Source organism: Rhinopithecus roxellana, chromosome 21 (assembly GCF_007565055.1).
Source record: "Rhinopithecus roxellana isolate Shanxi Qingling chromosome 21, ASM756505v1, whole genome shotgun sequence".
NCBI classification, from domain to species: Eukaryota; Metazoa; Chordata; class Mammalia; order Primates; family Cercopithecidae; genus Rhinopithecus; species Rhinopithecus roxellana.
The window spans coordinates 41,134,490-41,145,486 of record NC_044569.1 but is presented as its reverse complement, the minus strand read 5'-3'; the positions used below and the strand labels follow the sequence as shown (position 1 = coordinate 41,145,486).

The 10,997-nt window shown below is 42.5% G+C and overlaps 1 pseudogene; it reads left to right on the top strand.

Annotated features, from left to right (window-relative positions):
• The first annotated feature begins 1,692 nt into the window (after positions 1-1,692).
• Positions 1,693-10,108, top strand: LOC104655481 (annotated as a pseudogene).
• The last annotated feature ends 889 nt before the right edge of the window (positions 10,109-10,997 follow it).

Genomic DNA, 10,997 nt, shown 5'->3' with positions numbered 1-10,997 from the left:
TTTAAAAAATATATTGAAATCCCTTACGTTAAGTGTGGGCTTGTCTAATTGATCTTCCACATCAGTTGGTTTCTGTTTTATATAGTTTGGAGCTCCCTTAATACATTCATAGTTAGAAGTGTTGTTATGTCTTTGATGGATTTACCCCTTTATCATTATGACATATACATTTTTCCTAATCTCTGATAATATTCCCTGTCCTAAATTTTTCTATGTCTGATATTAATACAGTATCCTTCTAGTACTTAAAGTTTTCATGATATTTTTCCTATACTTTTAGCTTATTTTTGTTGTGATATTTCTGTTTGTAGTAGTAGTATCTATATTCCCATATTTGTAATGTATTATTTTTCCTTTGGCAATTTTTCAGATTTTTTTCCCTTTATTACAGTCGTTTGATAATTTTTTTTTTTTTTTGCCCTTTAATTATCATGTACGTTGATTTGTGTTTCTTTTATGTTTTTGCTTAGGGTTTGTTCAGATTTGTGGAATTTAGGTTTAAATTCTCATCAAATTTGATGTGTTTTGGCAATTATTTTTTAAAATACACTTTCTATCTACTCTTTCCTTTTCTAGATCTCCAATTAAACAGATTTTGGACTGCTTGATATTGTCTCACATATTTTCATTTTCTTAAGACTTCCCTTTTCTTTAAAGAAAACAACTGTACTTCTCTGAATGCTTTAGTTTGGATCATTTCTATTGTAATGTCTTTAAGTTAACCAGTCATTTATTCAGCCAGATCGAAACTTCAGCTAAGTCCATTTTGTGGATTTTTCGCTTCGGATAATTGTTTTTTTAGCTCTGGGAATTATTTTGTTAATAATTCATTTCCCTGTTATGTTTATTCCTTTAAAACATTACACATATTTAATATCAGTTTCAGTTTTTGGGTTTTGCTATTGGGCCTTGTGCTATGTTTCCTTCCAGGCTTCCTACAAGCTACTCAGGTCTTGCTAGAGAGTGAGTGTTTATGTGATACCCGTTGATCATGAAGTCTAAGTTTCCTGTAATGAAGTGGATATCATTTTATCTAGCAAGCCATACACATGGGTATAAGTGATTTATCACCAAGCGGAAAGGGCATAAAAGGCAATTGACTTAGGCAGGTATAGAAGGTACAAATAAGTTGTGAGTGGGTGACTCCGACTCCTTTATCACCAACTTCTGCTGCATTGCCTCCTCTCAATTCAACTGGGAAGTGTATTTGTTTATTTATTTATTTATTCTTGAGATTGAGTTTCACTCTTGTCGCCCAGGCTGGAGCGCAATGGCGCTATCTCAGTCACTGCAACCTCTCCCTCCCAGGTTCAAGTGATTCTCCAGCCTCAGCCTCCTAAGTAGCTGGCCTTATATGCACCCACCACCACCCCTAGCCAAGTTTTTTGTATTTTTAGTAGAGACGGGGTTTCACTGCGTTGGCCAGGCTGGTCTCGAACTCCTGACCTCAGGTTATCCACCCACCTCAGCCTCCCAAAGTGCTGGTGAGAGGTGACGATGTGCTAGCAGCCATCATTCCCAGCGCCTCCTCGGCCTCTGGCGGTGCTTGAGGAGCCCTTCAGCCCGTCAGGGCACTGTGGGAGCCCCTCTCTTGGCTGGCTGAGGCCGGAGCTGACTCCCTCTGCTTGCAGGTAGGTGTGGAGAGAGAGGGGCCGGCGGGAGCCCGGGCTGCGCCGGCGCTCGTGGGCTAGTATGAGTTCCGGCGGGAGCCGGCGGGGGCTTGGCGGGTCCGGCACACGGAGCTGCCGGCCGGCGCCCACGGTCCAGGGCAGTGAGGGGCTTAGCACCCAGGCCAGCAGCTGCGGAGGTTGCACGGTGTCCCCCAGCAGTGCCAGCGCTGCACTCAAATTCTCGCTGGGCCTTAGCTGCCTCCCCGCGGGACAAGGCTCAAGACCTGTAGCCCGCCATGTCTCAGCTCCTTCCCCCTGCGGTGGGCTCCTGCGCCGTCAGAGCCTCCCCCACGGGCGGACGCTGCCCCCTGCTCCGTGGCGCCTGGTCCCATCGACAGCCCAAGGGCTGAGGAGTGCAGGCATGGCTCGGCACTGGCGGGCAGCTCGGTCTGCAGCCCCTGTGCAGGATCCACTAGGTGAAGCCAGCTGGGCTCCTGAGCAGGATGGGGACTTGGAGAACTTTTATATCTAGCGGGAGGATTGTATGTGCACCAATCAGCACTCTACATCTAGCTAATCTGGTGGGGACTTGGAGAACTTTTATGTCTAGCTAGAGAATACAGCAATCAGCACAGGGTGTCTAGCTCAAGGTTTGTAAATACACCAATCAGTACTCTGTGTCTAGCTCAAGGATTGTAAATACACCAATTGGTACTCTGTATCTAGCTAACCCTGTGTCTAGCTAACCTAGTGGGGACTTGAAGAACTTTTCTGTCTAGCACGCTGCGTCTAGCTCAAGGATTGTAAACGCACCAATCAGCACTCTGTCAAAACGGACCGATCAGCTCTCTGTAAAATAGACCAATCAGCTCTCTGTAAAATGGGCCAATCAGCAGGATGTGGGTGGGGCCAGATAAGGGAATAAAAGGAGGCTGCCCGAACCAGCCAGGGGCAACCTACTCGGGTTCCTTTCTATGCTGTGGGAGTTTTGTTCTTTTGCTCCTTGCAGTAAATGTTGCTGATGCTCTCACGCTTTGGGTCCAGGCTGCGTTTATGAGCTGTAACACTCACCTCCAAGGTCTGCAGCTTCACTCCTGAAGCCAGCGAGACCACTAACCCACGAGAAGGAAGAAGCTCTAGACACATCTGAACTTCTGAAGGAACAAACTCCGTACACACCATCTTTAAGAACTGTAACCCTCACAGCGATCCGTACACACCATCTTTAAGAACTGTAACCCTCACGGCGATCCGTACACACCATCTGTAAGAACTGTAACCCTCACGGCGATCCGTACACACCATCTTTAAGAACTGTAACCCTCACGGCGAGGGTTTGCAGTTTAATTCTTGAAGTCAGTGAGACCAAGAACCTACCAATTCCGGACACACTGAGGTTACAGGCGTGAGCCACCGCGCCGGGCCACCATCCGAGAAGTATCTTATGATCAGTTGACTAAAGAAGAAAAAACTCAAAGCCTAGTTACAGATAGGTCTGCAAGAAATATTGATGCGAACTGAAAGAGGATGACTGCTGCATTTTAACCCCACTCAGAGATGATCGTAAAGGAAAGCAGTGAAGGAAAACTTTGCCTGTGGGCAAAATTTGGTTGCTTAATTTGAAGTGAGTTGCCAGAAGTATACTATTGACCCTTAAGCAACAAAGGTTTAAGTGTGCAAGTCCACATATACAAGGATTTTCTTCTCTGCCACCGCTGAGACAGCAAGACCAATCCTTTTCCTCCTCCTCAGCTTATTCAATGTGAAGGTAATGAGAATAAAGACGTTCATGATGGTTCGCTTCCACTTAGTAAACGGTAAATATATTTTATCTTATGATTTTCTTAATAACATTTTCTTTTCTCTAGCTTACTTTATTGTCAGGACGCAGTATATGATACATGCAACACACAAAGTTTGTGTTAATCCATTGTTTATGTTAATGGTAAGGCTTCCCTCAACAGTAGGCTAGTAATAGTTAAGTTTTGGGAAAGCCAAATGTTATACATACATTTTCATTAGTGTCACTGCCCTTATCTCCTGTGTTGTTAAAGGGTCAACTGTGTGTCTACAACAATTTGAGGGCAGTTGCTAAGTCTGGTTGAATGGTCAGCAGCTTGGAAGAAACAGAATTGTAAAGCACGTGAAAAGGAAGTCTGAGGGGGAGGCATGTAGCTGGATGGCTTGGAGGTGGCACAGACTATGAAGATAGGTATGTCTGATGTGAATACCACTAAAGGGCATCTTACTAAGGATGGGGCTGCTAATTAGAAGGACAAAATGAAGGACTCAGAGAGTATCAGCTAACCTCTTTCATCAGCCACCCCAGTGCTTGCTCAATGGGCTCGTGGACATAGTGGCCATGGTGGCACCAATGAAGGCTATGCATGAGGTCTACAACAAGGCATCTCTTTGTTGTCTGATTTGGCTGCTGTTACTGCTGAGTGTCTAATCTGCCAAAATAGATACTAACATTGAGCCCCTAAGGTGGCACCATTGCTTGTGGGACCAGCCAGCCACCTATGGGTGGCTGAATACATTGACCTTTCGCATTATGAAGGAGGCAGACTTGTCCTCACTGGGAAGAACATGTGTTCTGCATATGAATTTGCCTTACCTGCCTGCACCACCACCTGTGAACTCACAGAATGCCCTATTCGCAGTCTTGGTGGTGCTCCATATCATGTTGCTACTGATCAAGGAATTTACATCACAGAAAGAAAGTGACTTGGTCATAGTTTAGTTTAATGGTGACATCTCTTTCTTTCTAAATGGTTTATAAAACAATGGTCTGAAAATAATCACATATATTCTATGAATATGATGATAATTCTCTCTACAGATTTGAAATGACATGTTATATTAATTAAAAACTTGCCTTCCTATAATCTCTGTTAAATTGACCTTTTTCTGAGATCTGGCTATATTGATTCAGAATAAATGTGGAAACGAAGGCTTAAAGAGGTTAAGTAATCAGCCCTAATGTCACTCAGCTGGGTAGTGGCAGAGACAGGCCTAAAACTGATTTCCTTGTCATACAATAGTGAAATGTATTACCACCTCAGATTGCCTGGGCAAACAAACATAAGGAAAGATATCAGATTTCAGAGTTAGAAAGAACATCTTTTTTGTCACTTACTTGCTTTATCTCCTTAAACGATTCACTTAACCACTCTGGAGTTAGTCTCAATTTCCTTATATTCATTATTAAGCAAATAGTGCTTACCTTCACTCTAAATGAAATATGCCAGGCATGTAGATAGGTATACAGTAAGTAGTTACTAGTGAGTAAATAATGACAAAATTTTAAACCTTCCATTTTTGGTACTATGATTGACTATAACAGAGAGTATTTCCTAAGGAATCAGTGAGTCCCTGACATTAGATACCATCCACCTTGCTGTCCAGCACTGGAAAATGCCTCATGTGAATCAGGAGCTTTATATTGTTTTAAGTGTATTGTTCAGGAAAGAGAGGAAACAACATTATTTCATATTTTTACATCTTTGAGCATTTTTTTTATGTGGGAAAGAATTTTTTTCTATAATTGTTGCTGGACTGTACTTTGCTACTAAAAGAGTAATTTAACCTCTACTTGGGAAACTAAATTCAGGTCTTCTCTGTTAGTTCTTTCCTTGGACATAGACATACATATTTCAAATAGATGGTGATGTTAAAAGTAAAGTATCATTTTGCTAGATATTCACTTCATTAAAACTATGCACTGGAGACCTGAAGGGTCTAGACTGGTAGTCATTTTATACTGATCAAGAATGTTTTGTCTCCTGCCATTTCCCTTGGTACTGCAGAGACTTATTCTGTGGCTTTTCACAGCTATAGATTAAAACAAAAATACAAAACTCCCAATACACAAGCTCTCGTCATAAAAACCATAGAAGCAAAAGAACCATTTTTTAGTAGTAGTATTCAATATATGAAGTGAGGAAAAAAGCTCTGTAATATGATATGAGCCCATTTTTGAAACTCTAATCTTTAAAGCAGATAACATATCCTTAACTTCTGTGCTGCAGGTTAAATACTTTTATAATTATTGATACAAGTGTAAGCACATTTGAGTTTCACTACTTTTCTACTCCTTATCTAAATGTGTGATGTAACCTTCAAATGTGTCTTTTTTTTTTTTACCATTTTTTGGGAGGTATAAAGCTAATTAATTAAGTACAAATATACATAAGGTAAAACCTATATAGTATAAATTATTTAAAAATTATTTTAAAGTAGTTTAGTGAATTAGTAAATGCAGAAATGATAAAATTCTATTGACAAATCAAAATTCTTAATATTTTGTTCATGTTTATTTAAAGTCATATTTTACATAAAAATGAAAAAATCATTCTCAGGAGTTAGCTTTGCTGCTAACCAAAAACCATTTAATGTTTGGTTCCATATAATAAATAGTGTGCCTCTAAGATTTTATCAACAGAAAAAGCTTTAGACTTGAAGATGGAGATTTATTTCCAGTTCTGGGATAATAAGGACACTTGGGTAAATTATAATCTGCTTCAACCTAAGCTTTCCTTTTTTAAAAGATGAAAGAATGAGTTTTGAGGACCCATTTCGCTCTAAAAACTAGGATACTTGATAAAAATGGATTTGATAGCTATTTAGATCAATGTAGGAAAACTTATTCTTAAGAGCCTCCCTGTATCCCTTGTTACCTTGTACATTTTGTGTGTGCAAGATTGCGACCTATTTATTTTAGTACACCAGTGAGAAATACGATGTCTAGTATGTATCCAGTGCTCCATAATTGCAGAATAGTCATTGCATCAAAGTTAAAACAAGCAAATAGTGTTCTGTTGCGACTTGCTAAAATAAAAATCTAGAAAAAACGCACACACACACACACACACACACACACACACGCACTTGAACCTTCTTAGAAGACTTACAGGATAACGTGAGAAGTTTCAGATGGCAATTGTTAAGTTAAATCTTAAACACTGTGACATTATAAGTGGTGCAAACATTCAATTAAAGCGATAAAACCCAAACTTATAAGATCATGTGTAATTTATTTGAAGAAGCAGTGTCTTCTAGCTTGATGCAGATTCTTCTTAAATTACTAATGAGCTTGACCTTTAAAACCACTTGGCAAGATGGTTTTATTGCTTGCTAGTCAGGCTGCACATTTTTACAACACACTCATATGTAAAATTGAAAACCTCAACAACTTTTCAGATATTTAAAAAACAAAGCTCAGCATTTGCCCATTTCGTTGATTCTCTTCTTATCCTTTCTAGTTCAAGATAGTTGGTTTGCATTTAGGGTATGTGGATAACACTGGAAATAACACTAGTCTAATTTTTTTCTTATAGAAAAGCTTTCATTTGGACCTTTTATGATCAGTTTAGTCACTTTTCTTATTGCTTCATTGCTAGTGAATATACGTAATGTCTCCCTGTTCTGTGGAAAGTTGGAACATCAAACTATTTGGCAGGACCAATTCAGATTTTAGTATTGCTGTCTTTTCAGGCCCCAATTCCTTTTATTTGATGGGCTGTGCTGAAGTTTTGCTGGGTACAGGGACATCAAGTGGTCCTGTCCCGGGGCCCATGTTTGCAGTGGCAGATTGAGGGAGACTGCCTTTGGGTGCCAGGGCAGCACACTCTGACCCCGGCATTAGCTGGTTCAGGTGGGCTGGTTCTTGGACCTCCAGGTGTCCTGCTCCTGTGCCAGCAGTGGCAGTGGTGGGCAGGTTCTCAAGGCCTTGGGCAGTGGGTGTGGTGTGGCTGAACAAACCTCTGGCTCCCATGCTGTCCACATTGGTGCTGGTGTTGGCTGTGATAGGCTGAGAGCCAGTCCCCAGATCACAGGCGGTGCACACAGGTGGGTGCCAGCTGTGATGGCAGTGGTAGGTTGGGTGGGCCTGACCTCAGGCCCCTGACAGGAGTGCACAGGTGACACCAGTGGTGGATCCAACTTAGCACTGATTGGCCCCTAGGTCTCCAGATGGGACAGCATGCTCTGGCACTGGAGGGACTGAGCTGGCCAGGCAGACCTGACCTACGGCCCCTCAGTGGTGCATGCAGGGGCTATGGTAGGCAGGTGCAGGGTGATCCCTAGGACCAGGGTGAAATGCTGGGGTGGGGGTAGCTGCAGCTGTGCTGCAGCCCTGCTACTCAGGGGGTGGGGTTGTTTTCAGTGGCAGCAGCCCTAAGCAGTCAGCTGGGGAGCTCACACTTTGCTCAGACTTTGGCCCTGGCTGTTGTAGCAGGTCTTGTGGATAGGGGAATTTGTCCTCAGGACACGTGAAAATGCATAGCATCTTCACTGTTGCGGGCAGCGGGGTCAGTGGGGTCTTTGGAATGGCTCATGCTTCAGCCCTGGCTGCAACAGCATCAGCCAGTCACAGCAGGGGCTGCAGGCAGGGAATGTTGATGTGTGGAGGATGTGTGGGGGCAGGGCTGTTGAGCCCCCAGGCACGATGCCCTTTGGTGGGAACTAGACTCTCTGTATGCACTGTGCTATTAGGGATGGGGTTATATCTAGCTTGAGCGCCCTCTCTGGAGCAATGCCGTCCTGCGACCTTCAGGCAGTGCCCTATGTTAGTCTCTGGGTGGAGGGTCTTCCCTGTGGCTGGGATTGCAGGAGCCTGTGGTGAGAACGTGGACTGCTGGGATCGCACACTTACTCTGTCCTACATTGAGGAGCCCCTTTAGGCTCCCAGTTGATTCAGCCCAACAGTCTGCTTCAATTCCTTCTTCCTTGCTTGAAGTGTGTCTTGTCACTTCTCTGTTGAATTCCAGTGTTCTCTCAGATGATCTATTCAGAGTGTGATATCTACTCACTATGTTGGTTCTTCTGTGTGGAGGTGGCAGTACCCGATGCCTCTAGTCAGCCATCTTGAAGCCCTTCCTCCTTTTGTATAGTTTTGGATTTTAAAGTACTTATCCTGCATATTAGAAATGTAAGATTAATCAGTAAGCATGGGAAGGAGGAACAATCAAAAACTGAAACCAATATGAAACAAATGAACCTACTATATTCCAAATAAATACCACAATCACACTAAAAAGAAAGCAAGAAAGAGAGAGAGGAAAACAAGAGAAGAGTGGTTGCAAATAATCTTGCATGGCTCCTTGGAAGGTGGCAGAGTTTGCTATAGTGGTTCCTCCAGACCCTGTCAATATTAGGGTCAGGCCCAGCCAGGATGGTACCTGAAAGCCCAGCCTTGCTGGGGTAGGAACAGGAGGGGACAGGGTAAGGAGTGGTCACCTTTGTGACCCAGAGTCTACTACAGCACTGGGGGAACCAGTTTTAGGAGAGGCACCAGCTTTGACTCTTGGAGCCAGCTGGTGAAAGTGATAGATGGGTATCTGATATTAGCAAGACTTCTACAAAAAGAGGCCCAAACTCAACATGAGAATTCACAGAAGAACAAAAGAAACCCACAGGCAATGTTGCAACATGCTTGGGATTGTGAAGTACAGCTTTACACTCAACACAGTCTCAAGAAGAACTGAAATTGGAGGACCTGAAGAAACTAGCACTAATCCTAAAGAATATTTTTACATATAATAAAGAATTTCCACTTGACGTTCAGCCTGTCCCCTCAAAAAGAACTTTAGTACCTGGTGAAAAACAGTGTTTGGAATTTGAAGAAGATGTAGAACAGGGTGGTGCTGGAGCAGGGTCTCCTGATTCTTTTCCTGCTAGAGTTCCTGGTACTCTATTACATGTATTAGTCTGTTTTCACACTGCTGATAAAGACATACCTGAGATTGGGCAATTTACAAAAGAGGTTTAATTGGACTTACAATTCCACGTGGCTGAGGAAGCCTCACAATCATGGCGGAAGGCAAGGAGGAGCAAGCCTTGTCTTACACAGATGGCAGCAGCCAAAGAGAGAATGAGGAAGATGCAAAAGCAGAAACTCCTGATAAAATCATCAGACTTCATGAGACTTATTCACCATCACGAGAACAGTATGGGGGAACCACCCCCATGATTCAATTATCTCCCATCGGGTCCCTCCCACAACACATGGGAATTATGGGAGTACAATTCAAGATGAGATTTGGGTGGAGACACAGAGTCAAACCATATCATGACTTTATTACCAAAGTTGCTATCAGAACCAAGAGCAGTGTTACTACTAGAACTGAGAATATTGGTCTGAAATACGCTGTATTAAAGTGAGTATCAAGGAGCTGAATGACATAGATTTAAGTACTGTGCAAGATACTCCTGTGGCTTTAAGAAGACACATATGTTCATTTTAATATGAACATTGAGCTGCAGAAGTATATTAAAAAATTAACCAAAGGTGAGACTCTCTTCTTTAAATTCGAAGACGACAAGCCTACAGATATGTTTATTAGCACTTCATGGAGATGGATGAAATGAAACCTGGGCCACTTGTAATAGAATTGTACAAAAAATCTACTGACTTTAAAAAACTGAAATTGCAATTACAGACCAAGAAACCACTTGATCTTCATTTATTAATACATCAAACTTTGCACACAGAATGATCCTGACATGAATAACTTGGAACTTTTGTGAATTTTACCACTCATTAGAAACCATCATAGCTCTGTGTATCACATTCACCCTCAGCAGGTAGGAAGCATGTTGTACCCATGCCAGTAGGCCAGAGTTTCCATAAATCTTCTGAAATCTAGGTGATGGTCCCCAAACCTCAATTCTTGACTTCTGTGCACCCTCAAGCTCAACACCACGTGGAAGCTGCCAAGGGATGGGGCTTGCACCCTTTGGAACCATGGGCCAAGCTGTACCTTGGCCCCTTTTAGCAATGTCTAGAGCAACTGGGATGCAGGGCACCAACTCCCTAGGCTGCACACAGCATGGGGACCCTGGACCCAGACCATGAAACTTTTTTCTTCCTAGACTTCTGGGTCTGTCATGGGAGGGGTGGCCATGAAGACCTATGACATGCCCTGGAGACATTTTCCCCATTGTCTTTGGTATTAACATTCATCTCTTTGTTATTTATGTGAATTTCTGCAGCCAGCTGGGATTTCTTCTTAAAAAATGGGTTTTTCTTTTCTACTGTGTTGTTCAGGCTGCAAATTTTCTGAACTTTTATGCTCTGTTTCTCTTTTAAAATGGAAGCTTTTAACAGCACCCAAGTCACCTTTTGAATGGTTTGTTGCTTAGAAATTTCTTCCACTAGATACCCTATATTATCTCTCTCAAGTTCAAAGTTCCACAAATCTCTAGGGCAAGGGCAAAATGCCACCAGTCTCTTTGTTAAAACATAACAAGAGTCACCTTTGCTCCAGTTCCCAACAAGTTCCTCATCTCCATCTGAGAGCACCTCAGCCTGGACCTTATTGTTTATATCACTATCAGCATTTTTATCAAAGCCATTCGAGAAGTCTCTAGGAGGTTCCAAACTTT